The sequence below is a fragment of the Danio rerio genome, chromosome 9 (assembly GCF_052040795.2).
Source record: "Danio rerio strain M-AB ecotype USA chromosome 9, GRCz13ab, whole genome shotgun sequence".
NCBI lineage: Eukaryota > Metazoa > Chordata > Actinopteri > Cypriniformes > Danionidae > Danio > Danio rerio.
Window position 1 is genome coordinate 56,808,943 of NC_141029.1, and position 18,558 is coordinate 56,827,500.

The 18,558-nt window shown below is 35.7% G+C and overlaps 1 protein-coding gene and 1 long non-coding RNA gene across 6 annotated transcripts in view; both read left to right on the top strand.

Moving 5' to 3' along the window:
* Positions 1 to 18,558, top strand: part of frmpd4 (FERM and PDZ domain containing 4) — a 175,563-nt gene that overhangs the window by 93,187 nt on the left and 63,818 nt on the right.
* Positions 6,747 to 8,519, top strand: LOC147842478 (uncharacterized). Its single transcript, XR_015500055.1, has 3 exons — positions 6,747 to 6,806; positions 7,401 to 7,448; positions 8,132 to 8,519. It is a non-coding gene; the product is annotated as an uncharacterized LOC147842478 (long non-coding RNA).

Here is an 18,558-nt window from a genome sequence, read left to right on the forward strand (position 1 = left end):
CTAGTGGGATATGGCAGATTTGTGTTTGCTTACTGCAGCGTGTGATGCTTCCAAAAAAGGCGTCCGGACGGGCGCAGAGAGGATCTTAGGGTGGCTCACTGTTAAGGGCACATGCATGGTGGAATATAGGGGAATTCAGAGCATCATTTGCATATTTAATGCCTGGTGCAAATTATTATTTTCTGTTAGACAGTTGACTCTAGGGTGTATTATTTACTGTGAAACCAATGCAGCAGCGTTTAGCAATTAATTTAGAGTTTTTTTAAAAACATGCAAAAGTAATTGCACCCCTAAAAGCGTATAGATGTCATATTTTAGGATGGTTTGGCTTCTTGTATAATGTTCTTGAGTGTTGCAGGATGAAATCTGATTAAAATGCACTGTAATGTTTATTATATTGCATTTTATTATTTACTTTTTAAAGGCTTCTGTCCACTTCAGCAGATCTTAATGATAGTTTTACTCTAATCGATATCCTGAAGGAGTTTATTGAAGGTTTTTTTTTCATAACGTGTATGTTTTTTTTTTTTTATTACATAGTTTATTACATTTATTTTCAGGATATGGATTTTCACGGTGACGCAGTGGGTAGCATAACTGCCTCACAGCAAGAAGGTCACTGGCTTGAGCCTCGGCAGGGTCAGTTGCCATTTCTGTGTGGAGTTTGCATGTTCTCTGAACACATGCGCTATGTGAATTGGGTAGGCTAAATTGTCCTTAGTGTATTTGTGTGTGAATGAGTGTGTATGGGTGTTTTCCAGTGATGGGTTGGAGCTGGAAAGGCATCCACTGTGTAAAAGATATGCTGGATAAGTTGGCGGTTTATCCCGCTGTGGCGACCCCAGAATAATAAAAGGACTAAGCCGAAAAGAAAATAAATGAATTATTTTCTGATTTATGGAAGAGATAGATATGAGGGAAAAAAAAAAAATATATATATATATATATATATATATATATAATAAAATGTATATATGTGTGTGTATATATGTGTGTATATATATATATATATATATATATATATATATATATATATATATATATATATATATATATATATATATATATATATATATATGTGTAAGTATATATATATATATGTGTAAGTATATATATATATATATATATATATATATATATATATATATATATATATATATATATATATATATATATATATATGTATGTATGTATGTAAGTATATATATATATAGCATCATTTTTTGTCTGGTCTTTTTCAAAGAGAACAGATCGCAAGTGAACGGAAAAAAAGCGCAAGTAAACAGGACCGCGCGCGCTTTTAACAGGTGATGTGATGCGCGCGAGTAATCATCCTCTCTTACGATATTCACCTGCTTTGTCTCGCGCGAACAGTTATTGTTTTCTGTCGTGCTGTTACTCGATTAAAAGATCAAATTTGCACGCATATTGGGCCATCCTTATTGTCAAACTCTGCTTTAAGAAAACTACAATGTAAAAATTATTTCCAACCTGCCAAAGTGGCTAGTGGGAGCGGCTGTCCAACCCGCCAAAGCTGAAATCTACCCGCATTTGGCGGGTTGGCGGGTGTTAATGTAAAGCCCTGCTAATATTGCTTAAGGGGCTAATAATATTGACCTTAAAATGGTGTTTAAAAAATTAAAAACTGCTTTTATTCTAGTCGAAATAAAACAAGTAAGACTTTCTCCAGAAGAAAAAATATTATCAGACACTGTGAAAAATAGCTGAATCTGTTAAACATAATTTTCTAAATATTTGAAAGACAAAAAAAGACTAATAATTTTGACTTCAACAGGCCAATATATATACAGTTGAAGTCAGAATTATTAGCCCCCTTTTGATTAAAAAAAAATAAATTAATTAATATTTCCCAAATGATGTTTAACAGAGCAGGGAAATGTTCACAGTATGTTTGATAATATTTTTTCTTCTGGAGAAAGTCTTATTTGTTTTATTTTAGCTAGAATAAAAGCAGTTTAATTTAAATTTTTTAAACACTATTTTTGGGACAATATTATTAGCCCCTTTAAGCTATTTTTTTTGATAATCTACAGAACAAACCACTGTTATACAATAACTTGTCTAATTACCCTAACCTGCCTAGTTAACCTAATTAATTAAGCCTTTAAATGTCACTTTAAGCTGTATAGAAGTGTCTTGAAAAATATCTAGTAAAATATTATTTACTGTCATCATGGCAAAAATAAAACAAATTAGTTATCAGAAATAAGTTTTTAAAACTATTATGTTTAGAAATGTGCTGAAACAATCTTCCCTCCGTTAAACAGAAAGTGGGGAAAAAAATAAACAGGGGTGCTAATAATTCAGGGGGGCTAATAATTCTGACTTCAACTGTATCTGTAGTCTTCACAATAAAGAAAATGAACACAGCTCAACTCTCAGCTGCACAGTGCTTTTTAAATATGTGCCATGATGCTGAAGTCAGAGTTATGAACAGAAGCGGAGTGTGTGCGTGTGTGTGTGTGTGTGGAATAATCATCAGTCGCTGTGACAGACAGTGTGTGGGTGAGCTGAACATTGCTTTGACCGTCTCTTTAGTCACGTGGCTGAAATCGCAGCCTCTCTGTGCAGGGTTTCAGACATGCACTGGACTGATCTGTGTGTGATTTATTCGTCTGCTTAGCCGGAAATTTGACATTTGGCATTAAATCTGCTCCCCAGCGTAGTGTATTCTTGCCAAAAAAACTCCAGCGTGGACCAGAAGAGAAGCCTGACTGACAAAAAAAAAAAAAAGTGTCCTACTTTATATTAGGTGGCCCTAACTACTACACTACCTGACAAAAGTCTTGTGGCCTATCCACGTTTTAGGAACACGAATAATAAGTTGACTGTTAGTTGATCATTTGGTATCAGAAGTGGTTTGCATGAAAGGCAAATGCCTCTAGGTGATGCTTATTTAAGCACAATAAAATATGATCATGCCTTGATTATTAATAATGCCATCAGGATAGTAAGCTCTGACTCTGCTTAGACTAAAGTCTTGTCACTGAACAGAAGTAATGTCCAGTATGGCATATAAAGTCCTGCTGCAGTGGAGACAGAATGAATATTGTGTCTGACTCCAACATATATTTATTTAAATTTATTTTTTTTTCTAAAATTTTGCATTTTTTTAAATTATTTTTTTATTACTATAAATATATAGATAAAAAAATGTAATACATTTTTTAAAATAAAAAAATAAACTCAATGTACTCACAGAACACTTGTGGTGCTCTCGCTCTATATATATATATTAGAGCTGCACAATTAATCGTTAATAGATGGTGATCTCGATTCGACCCCCTAGACGATCTTAATCCAGCATTTCTACAATTCTGTCAATCATATTTTCAAGTTCAATTTTCAAGAGAAGAAAAGGCGGCTGCACGAGTCTTTTCATTGTTTCACACATGTTGCCCAATGACATTGACACCTCCAAATGATGTTGAATGAGTCACATACTGTATTTATAAGGTATAATTCACCTAAAAATGTATTTTTTGTCTTCATACGATGATGTTTTTTATTTTATTTTTAATTTTTATTGACTTCAGTAACAAACATACAAAATTCAATTTACACAAAAGAACACAATGACAATAACAGATCAGCATAAATAATATAAACATTAAAAATTAAATAAAAAGAGAAACAAAAGAGAGAAAAGAAAGAAAAAAATAAATAAATAAGATTAAACATATACATAAAACAAACACAGCAAGAGGAAAGGAGGACTTATGTATCCGTGCTGTTTCCAAAATATTTATCATAAAAAAACTAAAAATCTATCACTTTTCTGATTATTGACTAATCTTAGAGATTTAATACAAACATCAATTTCTATTAAAAAATGTGAAAAAGAAGGCTGCGAACTGGAGAATTTTTGTTTATGGATAAAATATTTTCCATACAAAATAAAAAAGTCAATAATGTAATTCTCTGATACATCAGCCCCACCTCCATAATAACAAACGACATCCTGAAGATGAAAGGGTCTGGAAGAAGCAATGTGGTTACCTATATGGATCATATGATGATGTTTTCGCGGCCGGGAAATCACACGTGACGTGAGCTGCTGACCATGAGCTGTTATCACAGAGAGGACAAACGCTCTACTTAATGATAGATGCGTGCGCGTCTACTTTAGTGAGCAGAACCTGCATATGTTGCGAGTATCAGGTAATACAGTTGTAAATAATATTCTGTCTGTGGCACAGAGTGATCGTTTGGGAGCCGCACGCGAAGTATGAACAAGCGATTAGCAGTCAAAATGAAACCGAAAGTGTGCACTTCATTTAAATGATCATATCGCATTTTAGAGTTATGATTATGACAAGCGTTTGATATGTTTTTTCTGTCATAGTGAACACACAGTTGTGCATGAAAATAAATGTTTACAGTGTCAGTATAACTACTCTAGCCTATATATTGCTGAATATAATCTGATAATGGCAAATGTCTGATTTTACCAGTGAATTAAATTGTCTAATATGACCGATTGCAAGAATATATCTCAAACATAATAATTCAACATCAGAATTATTATAAGTAGAATAGAATTATTTATAGAAACCAGTAGACCTGCACATAATATTATTATCGATGCTGTGCCATATGCATGTTTACCTTTATTTTACATCTACAGAATCGTGAGAAAATCGTGATCTTTATTTTAAGCCAAAAAATTGCGATTCTCATTTTAGACAGAATCGTGCAGCTCTACTATATATATATATATATATATATATATATATATATATATATATATATATATATATATAATCCCCTTTGTAAAAACATTTAACTTTAATATGTCAACAAAATCATGCAATCATTTTAAGTCTGGCTTTATCCAAGAGTTGTTCATTAGGAATGTCCCAATCAGGTTTTTTTTTTGTTTTTTTTTTTGTTTTTTTGCATCAGAGTCATTTGATTTTGAGTATCTGCCAATAACAAAACCTGATCTGATACTTCTATAATACATAAAGAATAAAGAAGAAGAAACCGGTCGGGGATATTCCTTATGTTTTATTGAATTCACCTTATTTTAATATTCAACAACTCTGTTAATAAACAGAGCACTTCTGTGAGGAAGCTTGAATAATCAAGTAATGAATAACATCAATTCTTCACTTTTAGACTTTAGTGTGACAGTAAATATATAAAAAAACTAATATAGAAACAAACAGCATCTCAGCTTAAAATACCCGACAGGCAATCACAAGTTTACAAATCTCAAAGTTTGCTATGGCAATGTTGTCGTCATCAGCTTTATAATACCTCCAGACGGCAGACACACTCGCGCTCTACTGCTTTAAGCTGCTCCTGTGTTCTACTTTGCTGAGATTTAACCAATAGCGTGTCTGCAACAAAGTGATGTCATGCCGCACGTGTTGCTGCTTCTGTGTGAAGTCAAGAAAGAGTTCTAACTGTGTGCCACCTCATAACTATAGATGTGTTATACACACACACACACACACACACACACACACACAGTTGAAGTCAGAATTATCAGCCCCCCTTTGAATTTATTTTTTAATATTTCCCAAATGATGTTTAACAGAGCAAGGAAATGTTCACAGTGTGTCTGATAATATTTTTTCTTCTGGAGAAAGTCTTACTTGCTTTATTTTGGATACTTGCTTTATTTTGGATAGAATAAAACCAGTTTTTAATCTTTTATACACCATTGTAAGGTCAATATTATTAGCCCCTTTAAGCTATATTTTTTTTTTCGAGAGTCTACAAACCATCATTATACAATAACTTGCCGAATTAACCCCCTAACCTGCCTGGTTAACCTAATTAACCTAGTGAAGCCTTTAAACGTCACTTTAAGCTGTATAGAAGCGTCTTGAAGAATATCTAGTCAAATATTATGCTGTCATCATGACAAAGATTAAAATAAATCAATTATTAGAGATGAGTTATTAACACTGTTATGATCAGAAATGTGTTGAAAAAAATCTGCTCTCCATTAAACAGAAATTGGGGGAAAAATAAACAGGGGGCGAATAATTCTGGCTTCAACTGTATATACATATATTCGAGTCCTGATCGGGAGTTATTGTCCGATTCCGCTGGAATCTGAAACTTTGTGATCGGACCTGATGTCCTATCATGTGGACATCCCTAATGTTCATGTTCTGGAAGTGTGTGCAAAGCAGCGCAAACTTACTTTAAACACAGCTGCACTGAGAAAAAAGATTTGCATTTGCTATTTTTTAGGTAAATGGTTGCAAACAATTGATATGAGCTGAATTTACACAAATATATTACATTTAGGAATGATCAACTGCATTTGTTAGTTTAAATTCAGCCCAAATCAGTTTCAGTTTCCTTTATTTATGTCATTCAAATCATCACCATAGAGTTGTAATGCAGAACGAAATTACATTACAACATACCCACACTGTAAAAAGTGCTACACTCACAAAGTTGGTTCTATCTACTTTAAATAATTGCAATCTAGTTAATTTTATTTGTTTTATACCAAAAAAATAAAATTTGCTTCCTCTTTACTTAAAATATATCAGTTTTTATATAACTGTATATTTTGAATAAAACTAATGCAATTTATTTGAGTAGATTTTTTTACGTGGTTATTGTGTAGAATAAATGTTATAAAAGTGAGTTGACACAGACAATTTATTAGAGCAGCTGTCGATGTGGGCAGGTGTTCATAAAACGTGATTTTAATAGTTTGGCGTGACTCCTTTTTCATTGCCCGGGATTTAGCAGGCAGACGCAGCTTCTGCAATGGTCGACATTAACTGCTCCCAGCAGCGGATCTGATTAACACGGTAAGTTGCAAATGTAGCCGAATGATAATTGTAAAGTCATGCAAAACTGCTGTCTTCGCTAGGCAGGTGAGGTTTTAGCTTTGTAAATTGTACTGTAGCCTTAGGTATGTTAACAGTTAGACTGCTCTCACATGGAAAGCTAAGTTGGCTAACGCTAACCAACGCTAGCTTATGCTAACGATTAAAAGTGATATTATTGAGAAAAATAGTGAAAGTAGTTTTAAAACAAATAGTAGGTATAACTAACGTTACAGAACCGATTAACAAGGTCACTGGTGGGCGGTCGGGCTGTGGGGGTTCAGTTTGTTAGCGCTAACTTAGCTAAAGTTAGCTCACCTAAGTTATAGCAGCACATTAAGGATGGATATTAAATGCAGAAACATATGCAACAGTTAAGTAGTTTGTGTTTAACGTAAGAGAAAGTACAACTTAAAGTTTGTGTTTTAGAGATTTATTCCATAAGTTTTTTAATGCTGCATAGTGAATAAATTACAGATTTACAATTTATTTTAACTTAAATTACATTTACTGATGTTTACAGAACCATTTAAACTGTATGCACCTCATTCTAAAATGCATGTTCTTGGTCTTTAGATACCAAAGTGATTTTGTTACCTGTGGATCTTCAAACTTCACATCCAGGTAAGAAAAACATTAGATACAATTACAGCTATAATTATTTGCAGGTAAGTAAAACATTGGTAAAATTGCAAACAATAGTGGGCTCCATAGAATTAACCTACATTTGATATCTGAAGATTTTTTTTATGTGTGCAACAGTAAAAACAGTAAAAAAAAAATATCCTAATGCAGTTTCTTATTATCTGTCAGTCTTTCAATAAAGCTAACTGATAACACTAAATCACTGAACTGTCATTTGCCAGTCACATTAAATTTATAGAAAAAGTCAATTAAATGTAGCTTTAGCAAAAAATTAATGTAAACCTTAATGTAATTTGTAAAATGGCAATGTATTTATTTATTTATTTAATAGAATTTGTATTATGACGTGCAAAGTTTGGTGCAAAATGAAGATGACGATTAAATTATAGAATTTGTATTCTATAATTTTCATATAGCCATTTTCAAACAGTTTTAATATCTAAATTGCATGCACATTCTTATGCTTTATAAGTTGCCAAACTTACTAAAGGTAACTTACTAAGGTAATTTTTAACTGATAAACTAAGGTGTTTCATCCATGCATCATTCTCACTGCACTTTTGTAACTTCACTTGTAGTTATTTTCTATTCAGTATTTAGCTATTTAATGTTGTTTGGTATCAACCACCTGAAGTCCTGTTTCTTTTTGTCTCTACCAATAGAGTTGTGAGGAATCAGAGGTGCATGCAGCTGCCCACAAGAAAAATTTGCCATCAGCCCAACACAGTTTGGATTATCATAGGACTGTCAGAGGTTTGCCAAACCTGTCAAATGCATGATGGCTCCTGTTTGGACTTACCGATGTCCTCGACTTCAAGTATCCATCAAAACTGTATACATTTGAGATATATTAGAGACTCTTTGTGGGGCTGGACATTATGCATCCTAAATCTTCATCAAAATATGCAAATCTCCTCACTGAGTTGCCTTAGATGATTTCTCAATAGGATCTGGTATTATTAATGTTTTTATTTATGTATTGTGTACGTGTAGCCACATTAATGGCCTATTTTGTAGTCACTATTAAAAGGAACATTGATTGATATTGAATACATGTTATGGTCTTTAATCCATCTTCCCATTCTTATTTAATTGTTATTGACAGGAAAGTCTGTTTATCTGTTTTTCCTAGTGTATATTGTGCTTACAATATAGAAACGAAGATTTATTTTCTAAGGTTACAGCCAGAAGTTAATTGAATTAATTTTAAATCAAATATGCATGGTTAATTTTATTTAGATAATTAAGTTCATAATACTTAATTAAAATAAGTACAGTCAACATATAGCAATGTATAAGTAAGTTAAGTTTAACAAAAAAAGTAAGTTTATCTGATTTGAGTAATTTTAGAAATATTAGTTGGCTCAACTTAATTTTATTGCATTTGTTTTAAGCAATGTTTTAGTGTTTAAAATACTTAAAAAAGGCTGGAAGTTGAATCAACCTAAAACGTCCGATGCAACCACTTGCCTCACTTTTTATAAGTTAGATCCAGGTAACATTTTTTACAGTGCAACAATAACATAAAAAAAACATCACTATAAAAACACTATAAAATCCTAACATGATAAATCAGCTTTTATAATTCCATAAAAATATAATTATATAAGATATAACCCATTTTTTTTAAATATCTGAAGAGAATAACTTTATACTTAAATACCTATTTCACCATTTGTTGTAATATTAACAATTTATGCTAGTTTAACAAATTGATTTATTTATTTTTAACACTAGCTATCAACAATGCTTAAGAAATGGTATTATTCAAAAGTCTTATAATGACAGGATAAAAGCTATCTTGAAACCGCACTGATTTGCTCCTCAGACTTCTGTAACGCCTGCCTGATGGCATGAGTGACAGCAGACTATGACCAGGGTGGGTTGGATCACCGAAAATGTTATTTGCCCTAGACAGACAACGGCTTTGGTGAAGTTCCTCGATAGATGTCATTTTGACTCCAACAGACCTTTCAGCTGACTTTATGATCCTCTTAATGGTGTTCTTATCAGACACACTGCTATTCTCACACCAAAGGGAGATGCCATTGGTAAGAACACTCTCAACAGCTCCTCTGTAAAAAGTTGTGAGGATTGATTGGCTGAGGTGTGCTCTTTTCAACCTTCTCAGAAAGTGCAGTCGCTGGTGCGCTTTCTTCGCTGAATATATATATATATATATATATATATATATATATATATATATATATATATATATATATATATATATATATATATACAGTATGTGTATATATATATATATATATATATATATATATATATATATATATATATATATATATATATATATATATATATATATATATATTAACTGTTTGCACCCGCTTACCTTAAAAAATTTAGTAAATCCAATGAAATGTGTGTGGTTTTCATTGCAAATACACATTTCTGTTTAATGTTTGCATGTTTTTAGGGTGTGATGGTCACAATAACTGTCACCGCTGGGAAAGCAGTAATACCACTTGTTTACCAAGTCGATGCAAGAGTGCTAGTGTAAGAGTTGAAATATTGCAAATATTTTGATGTCTTTAACAATTCAAAACATGAGCTGAAAACAGAGACTGTTGACTCCACAACCCAGCAGGTGAGAATGCGGGAAAAACCGGCTCCTGCTGCATTTGCATCTGAGTCTGCTGAAACTCGGCTTCATCCACCCCATCTCACATATGGTCATTTCAATGTTTGAATGTTCTAAATTAACCAAACTGACTTTAACTATCATGTTTGATATCATTTGAAATGTCTCAGTGCGATTGGTACAATGGTTTCATTCTCTCAGAAACAGACATAATCAACACAATAAATATATAACTTCAGGCATCTTTTGAACCACTGTGAAGGGTGTGACTTTTCCACAGGCAGCACTAAATGTGAATGCCTTTTGTTATGCACACACCCCCTTCCTTGAGGGAATTCTTGGATTATTTAAGGTAAGGTTTGAGAGGCTCGGTGCGATTCTGCCTACCCAGATCAGCCCGTAACATGGAGCTTACGCTCCACGTTATGTAAAATTTGAAGTCAGGTTTGCATCTTTTCATCTTGGATTTATCTTTGATAATTTGATGTTTTGTATTGATCATTTATGAATTGACTGATTGAATTGGCATAATACATTTACCTGACTAATAAATTGTAATGTTTGACCATATTTTGCTCACTCTGTAATTATTAATTCAAGTAGATTACGCTGTATCCTTGTTTCCGCACGTCTTGCGTCAGGTCAGTAGACGGACTAAAATCCAGTTGAGATGGAGCATTGGGCACACTAATTGTGTTTTAGCGATCCGGCTGACTCTTGATATTGATACATGTGTACTTAGGTGGAAAGGGCGTTAACTTCCGTCTAGGTCAACAAGGTGTTGCACGACTAATCTAGATTGGGTACCCGACCTTTGTTTGAAGGTAATATTATTCTAAATTAAGTTCATATGGGAAACCATGGGCTTGGTGAAAACCAAAGTTACTATAGAGTCCAGTAGTCGGGTACATTTATATTAATGCCCTAACCTCTAATTAGAAATGATGATTGTCTTAACTCAAAGGTGTACACCTAAGCGGGACTAACTAAAGTATTTTAGAACGAGTGCGCTGGTAGCGGCCATCTAAAGTATTAGTCAATTACCTCTGTTTAATATTCAAGACTGACCGGAGTGTGACCATGAAAGACGCCTTCGGCCGAGGCGATTTCTCTGAGCGACATGAGCACCCAAATGAACGGATGTGATAGTTACTAGTGAAGACAAAAGGTTCAAACATTTATCTAAATTATATATTGATATAATCTTCTTAATGCTTTATGATTGGAGTCAGATAAAACTAAAGATAAATATATTAATATTCTAAACCACCTCATACTAAAATTGGAGTCAGATATGAGTTAAATTTAATATAAATCAACATTGTGCACTGGAAAGACAGAACATGCAGTGAACCTTCATCCACCAGTGGACACCGGCACTGGGCCAACTGGCTGGACCTTACACTAGTGTGGTGCATCGAGCGAATTCTTATATTGTGATACCTGTTATTATCATAATTATTATGTTTTTGTAGATTTAATTGGAGTATATTTTTGCAGATTTTATTTTCCTGTTGTTTCTTTGGAACTTTTTTGGGATTTTTTCTTTATTTTGCACATGTATATACCTTCACTGATGATGGACTTTTTGGCACTGTCTCCTTGCACGACAGTGCTTTGCGAGAAAGCCATCATTTTTTTTCCCCTTCCGAACTCACATTTCTCCCCCTGAAGACACATCACATAGGATGTAGTTTGTGATTGGCCAAACTTTATATAAGCCAATATATTTAAATTACATGTACAGCATACAAGTCGATGTTTGGATTCCACAGATATAAGATGCATGTCCTATATGTAACATCCATTTAAAGAGCCCATATTATGGGTTTTTGAAAATTCCCCTCCATGTAGTGTGTAACACAGCTCTAAGTGAAGTGAAGTATCCAGCTAAGGCTTAAATCTGTAAGAGTACAGTGTTTAAAACTGTTGATTCATCTATAAAAGAGTCGACTCATAGTGCTTCGAACGAGTCGCCTTGATACCGACTCATTAGGTGTTTCGCCATGACGTACGAACGAAACCAAGTTATTCACGTGCACGCGCAAACCCGGGAGATTTCAAACCTGAGGCCCCGCCCTCTGACGCAGAAACCCAGACACATACACACACCCACAAACACACACACACACACAAACATGCCGGTTGATTGAAGTCACACTGCAGATGGATATATTGAGTCTCTAGCCAAAGATGAAACCTCAGCATTATAACCAAGCAGTTGGAAACTTCTGGAAGCTACATGCTACAAAGAATACATCATCTGAGTTTGTTAAAGGAAGGATCAGTAAAGAGTAACTGATGGACGTCAGGATGGGTTTCTTCCATTTCTCAAGTGTAAGTACGTGCGGTTAAAGTTGTTGCCTCGTTTACTCTAGCTTGCAAATGTATTTAGTTGTGATTTGTTACTTGTAACCGCGTGTACTGTATCAGGTTAACTGGATATATTATCTTATCGCGTGCAAAGTCACGTTAAAAACGCGACGCGTGCTGCTTTGTTATTGGAGCTCCGTGCTAGAGTTCTGCTCCCGCGATTTATTCGGAAATTTATTCCCGCGCCGCAGAAATCTGGCGCGGGGACAGCCGCGGGAATAAATTTCCGAATAAATCGCGGGAGCGGTCGGTAACGGGTTTAATTTGGGACGGGAGCGGGCTGTCTAGCAATATCACGGATATTGCTATGCGAATTAGAAAGAGAGAGTCTGCTTGGTATGAGAGAGCGTATGAGAGAGAGCGAACGAACGAACGAACGAGCTCTGTGTGCTTTGTGCTGTGTGTATGTGTCTATACAGACAGCTTGGCTGTCTGGACTGTATACTGGGTGATTTTTGGTTGTGTTTTCCGCTCTAGCGGGACCGGGTGCGGCGGGCAGAAAACGGAGCGGGTTCTCAGGCTAAAACCTGGCGGGTGCGGGCTGAAGCGGGAGCGTTGTCATCCGGAGGTGTGTGTGTGTTTTTGTGTGTGTGTGGTATGGCGAGTACACGACTGTCTCCTTCGTTCGGTTATCCGTGGCACTATCCACTCGCCATAGTGTGGCAGCTAAAATCCACGCCTACACTATCGAGCGTGTATGAACTGTGATTACTTTTTAAATTGCTGATTAGCTATTGGCCATTTCCCTCTCTGACTGAAGGCAGTCGACCAATCGCGACAGACTGTCATCGGTCCAATCAGCGCAGATTAGCTCCGCGCTAAGGAGGGGTTTGGGAACAAATGAATCACTGGACGATTCATACAGGAGTCGCTGGGATAATTAGGTAAAAATAAATGCAGATTATAAGACCATGAAAGTGTTTTTTGACCTTGCATGCATATTAGACTGTTGTTGGAGACCCTTACAACCAAGATATGACCCTATTTCATGTATAATATGGGCTCTTTAACAATTAACTCTTTGAAACTGAGCCTTGACCCTTTGGTGACTGTTGCTTTAAATTTTAATGAGATTGTGCTCCCTTTAAAAGTGGGTGGAGCTACAAATGACTAATAAGGGAGAGATGGTCACTAGTGGGCGGGGCTTTCCCCCTCTGATGACACGTATAGCAGGAGAATGTCAATAAGAGTGTTTGTTTTTATGAAGTCTGATTATAACACAATTAATTCATGTTGACCATTAGAGGCTGGAGATATTCACACACTGCTGACACACAACTGGGGTTAAACCCCTTATAAAAAGTGAGTTTTGCATAATAGCTGCCCTTTAAGAGGTATTTTAGAAGTGTGTTAACCTGGCTCTAAATGCATTGAGTTAATCGTGCATCAGGTTTCTCATGTGCGTCTCTGTGTTCCTGTAATGTCTGTCTGCGTCCAGCTTTTCAAATCAGGTTTTATTTGAGTTAAGCTGCTGTTTCTGTAGGTAATAAACACATCTCAAGTCTCCTCACCTGGTTAATTTGATTCATCATGTAAGATGAGATGCTGAAGCGCTCACCTTCACCCAGACTCCATTACGCAGAGACTTTTAGCTGCACCTTTTGACTGGAATAATTCACCTAACAACATAAAAGCGCAATTATCAAGCTCTCGCTGCAGATCGGGTTTGCTCCCTGCTGGATGCCTAGAAAAAGTGCTGGTCTAGATTTAAATGTGCGGTATGCAAGTCTTTGGGCTCTATTTTGACGGTCCATGCGCAGAGCGCAAAACGCAGGGCGCAAACGCTTTCAGGGCATGTCAGGACGCGTTTTTGCTCATTTAAGAATGGGAAAATCTGCCTTGCGTCGCTGCGCATGGTCTAAAAGTGTTGAGTTTATTTTCTTAATGAGTTATAGGTGTGTTTTGAGAATAAACCAATCAGAGTCTCATCTCCCATTCCCTTTTAGAGTCAGCTGTGTCGCGCCAAGAGCGCATTCGCTATTTACAGGACACAAAGTAAGTCTAAGTGGAAAAAATGATAATTTCACAAGCAAACAGTTAACAGTGTTTTAACAGAAAACAGTTAAACAGAGCATCTACTGCGTGAGAATGAGAGATAATGGATCACTTTCACTCATGGATAGGGAAACCTTTACGCACAGACATCAATTAGTCTATAAATAAATACTTTTGTTTGTTAAACGCAAATATTCGTTTCAAAACTATTTCTAAATTCAGTTCTAATTTCCAGCAAACGAATAAATGAACAATAATAATAAAATGTGCTCAAAAACCTGAGTTATATCCTAAAACACATGCTGTGCCCCATATGGTCTAAAACCTGACAGGTGGGCAAATCTAAGCTTGTTTTTAATAAATATGGATATAATAAATTATACTGCTAATAATAATAACATTATACAAAAGCAAATTGTTATGAATGAACTGAAAAAGCCTCCCGAGATGAAGAAGACATAAAAGCAGTGATTTTTCATATTTATGTGGGCTAGAAAATAATATGTTTTGTAATATTTTAATCCTTTATATTTATATCCTATAACTATTCTTATTATATCCTATATATATATCCTTAATATTTACATTTTTTCATATGTAAAGATATTTGCCTATTGCTCTCTTGTGTGTATTAAGCAGTGCGTAAGCGAGGAGCAACTCTGCGCCGCAGTTTAGACCGGGTTAATTTTGGTCTTATGACAAATCTATTATAGTTTCTCAAAATTGCAACGCGCCAGCGGACCGCCTTCCTTTTTAGACCAGAACGCTTATGGACGCACAAATGAGCGATAATGCATTTGCTATTTAAACAGCGTAGCGCAACGCCTCAAAACCACTCTTGCGCCAAGCTGAAACTAACAAAAGACTACTGCGCCACGCCTTGCACCACACTGCGCCGGGTGTATGATAGAGCCCTTTGATTCTTATAAAGCATAACATACCATAATGAATTTGCAGATATTAAGAAACATCAGATAGTCACATATTCTGCTTTGAACATGAGCGTTATGTGTCCTGGAACGGCTGTCTTTGTTTTGGTCATTTAACCTGCCCAATGCCATTTTAGCCAATTATATTTCAGCACTCCGGGTTGCCTTGATGGAACATTTACATTTACATTTAGTCATTTAGCAGATGCTTTTATCCAAAGCGACTTACAAATGAGGACAAGGAAACAATTTACACAACCATAAGAGCAACAATAAATAAGTGCTGTAGGCAAGTTTCAGGTATGCAAAGTCTAAGAAGCAAAAACATTAGTAAATTTATTTATTTATTTATTTTGTAGTACAGTTAGTGGTGGAGCCAGGGAGGCAATTGCAGATTAGTAAGGGAAGTGGAGACTAAATAGTTGAGTTTTTAGTGGTTTCTTGAAGACAGCGAGTGACTCTGCCGTTCTGATGCAGTTAGGGAGTTCATTCCACTAGCTGGGCAGATTGAATGCGAGAGTTCGGGAAAGTGATTTCTTCCCTCTTTGGGATGGAACCACGAGGCGACGTTCATTCACAGAACGCAAGTTTCTGGAGGGCACATACATCTGCAGAAGTGAGAGCAGATAAGAAGGAGCAAAGCCAGAAGTCGTTTTGTAAGCAAACATCAGAGCTTTGAATTTGATGCGAGCAGCAACTGGCAGCCAGTGCAAACGGATGAGCAGCGGAGTGACATGTGCTCTTTTAGGTTCATTAAAGACCACTCGTGCTGCTGCGTTCTGGAGCAGCTGAAGAGGCTTGATAGAGTTAGCTGGGAGCCCGGCTAGTACAGAGTTGCAATAGTCCAGTCTGGAGAGAACAAGAGCTTGAACAAGGAGTTGAGCTGCATGTTCAAATAGGACGGGTCGGATCTTTCTGATGTTATAGAGTGCGAATCTGCAAGATCGAGCAGTTCTAGAAATGTGTTCAGAGAAGTTTAGTTGGTCATCACTTGTTACTCCAAGGGTTTTCACCATTTTGGATGCAGTAATGGTTGCCCTGTCCATCTGGATTGAAAAGTTATGATGTAGAGTCGGGTTGGCAGAAACTTCAAGCATTTCTGTTTTCGTGAGGTTAAGCTGAAGATGATGATGATTTACGGTGAAAAACAGCGTAATTCATTCACTCAGGAAGGCTCTGAAAACATGCGACTGAAATGCGACCTCTGGTGGACAGTAGCAGACTCTGAAATGAGATGCAGATTCAGAGTTCCACATCATATAAACATTACCAGTGTAAACATTAGGTGAGCAGGTCACATTGTAACCCTGTGTCCTCAAAACATGCTATGTGAGGAGATTTGTAGTTATAAGTGATAATCTGGCTGTTTGCACCAGACGAAACATGACAGAAATGTAAATACAGCCATTCAGAAGCACAGAATAGTGCACTCACTGCACTCCAGCCAAATGGTAAGGTTTATAATATAAAGAATACATATTAAACCTCTTTAACATTATTAAATGTGGATGCTGAATTACTGATATGTTGGTGTCATCAATCTGGCAACCTGTACTTGCAAGTGTTTTAAACCAGGCATACAATATCTAGTTCAACCACTGGGTGTCCAACTTACACACTGCACCTTCAAAATGAAGGGCCACAGGTGAACATAGAGGACGATCTCCAAATCTCGTAAATGTAGATGTTGAATCACTGATATGTGTTGGCTGTGACTGAGTCAGTTCTAAAGTTCAATGTTGGTGTCGTCAATCTGGCAACCTGCGCTCTCATATGTTTTGAATGAGGAGTGCAATACCTAGTTCACCCACTGGGTGTCAAACTCACATACTGCACCTTCAAGGAGTGTCCGTGTGTGTAAAATATAGGAAATGTTTTAATTGGGTTGGATTTATTTAGTGTTTCAGTTTATTTTTAAGTTTGTTTAAATTCATGTCAGCTAACAAAATGTTTATTGTTGGTGTTAGGTACTATTTTAGACAGTTTAAACAGATTTAACAATATTTAAATGTGTTAATTTTATTGAAAGTAATTTTTTGGTCTTTTTTGGTCAGTTTTTTTTTAAAATTTTACTTTATTTTGATGGCATGATTGTTGAATTTAAGATGCATTGCATCTACATGCCAACTAATTCTCCTTAGATTATTAGTAGACTGTTAGGGTTTGGGTTAGTGTAAGTTGACATGTACTTGGAAAGTTTCTTATAGTCAGTTAAATGTGTTGAAGGAGCAGAATCAACAGATATTAAACAGTACTAATAGTCAATTGGAGCATCAGAATAAAGTGTTACCTTTTAAGTTTAAATTTCTATTTAAAGTTTGAATGTACTAATGTGTTATTAATAGGAGGCATGGTGGCTCAGTGGTTAGCACTGTGGCCTCACAGCAAGAAGGTCGCTAGTTCGTGTCCTGGCTGGGCCAGTTAGTGTTTCTGTGTGGAGTTTGCATGTTCTCCCCGTGTTGGTGTGGGTTTCCTCCAGTTGCTCTCGTTTTCCCCACAGTCCAAACACATGCGCTATAGGGGAATTGATGAACTAAATTGGCTGTAGTGTACGAGCGTGTGTGTTAATGAGAGTGTATGGGTGTTTCTCTGTACTGGGTTGCGTTTGAAAGGGCATCTGCTGTGTAAAACATATGCTTGAATAGTTGGCAGTTCATTCTGCTGGGGCAACCACTGATTAATAAAGGGACTACATCAAAAAAAAAAAAAAAAAAAAGAATGAATAATGTGTTATTATTATACTGAACTGTTTTTATTTGCACATTTTTTTATTCTACATTTTAGTGAGATTTAATTGAGTTTTATATTTTTGTGCAAAATATTTTTTTTTAGTTACAATTGTAGTTTGTATTAACAGATTAAACCATTTTAAATGATTATTTTCTGTTATATTGTTTTATTTGTGTTGTTTTTTTGCTGTTGTGAGTTTTTAGTTTTTAGTTTTTATTTTAGTTTTAGGTTCATGTTCATTAGGGCTGTAACGATACACGATATAAAATCGAAATCGCGACACTCAGATCTACGATCCTGTGTCGCAGTGTGATAAGGGAGAATCGCGACACGCCCCGTGATACCTTTCCAATAACGTCACGCATGCCTGCAAAAGTTGAGCTAATTAACACTTTTTTTCGTTCGACATTACGAGCACTGCGCCGTATAAGCCCTCGCAATATTTAGCCGGGAGAGCTCGCAC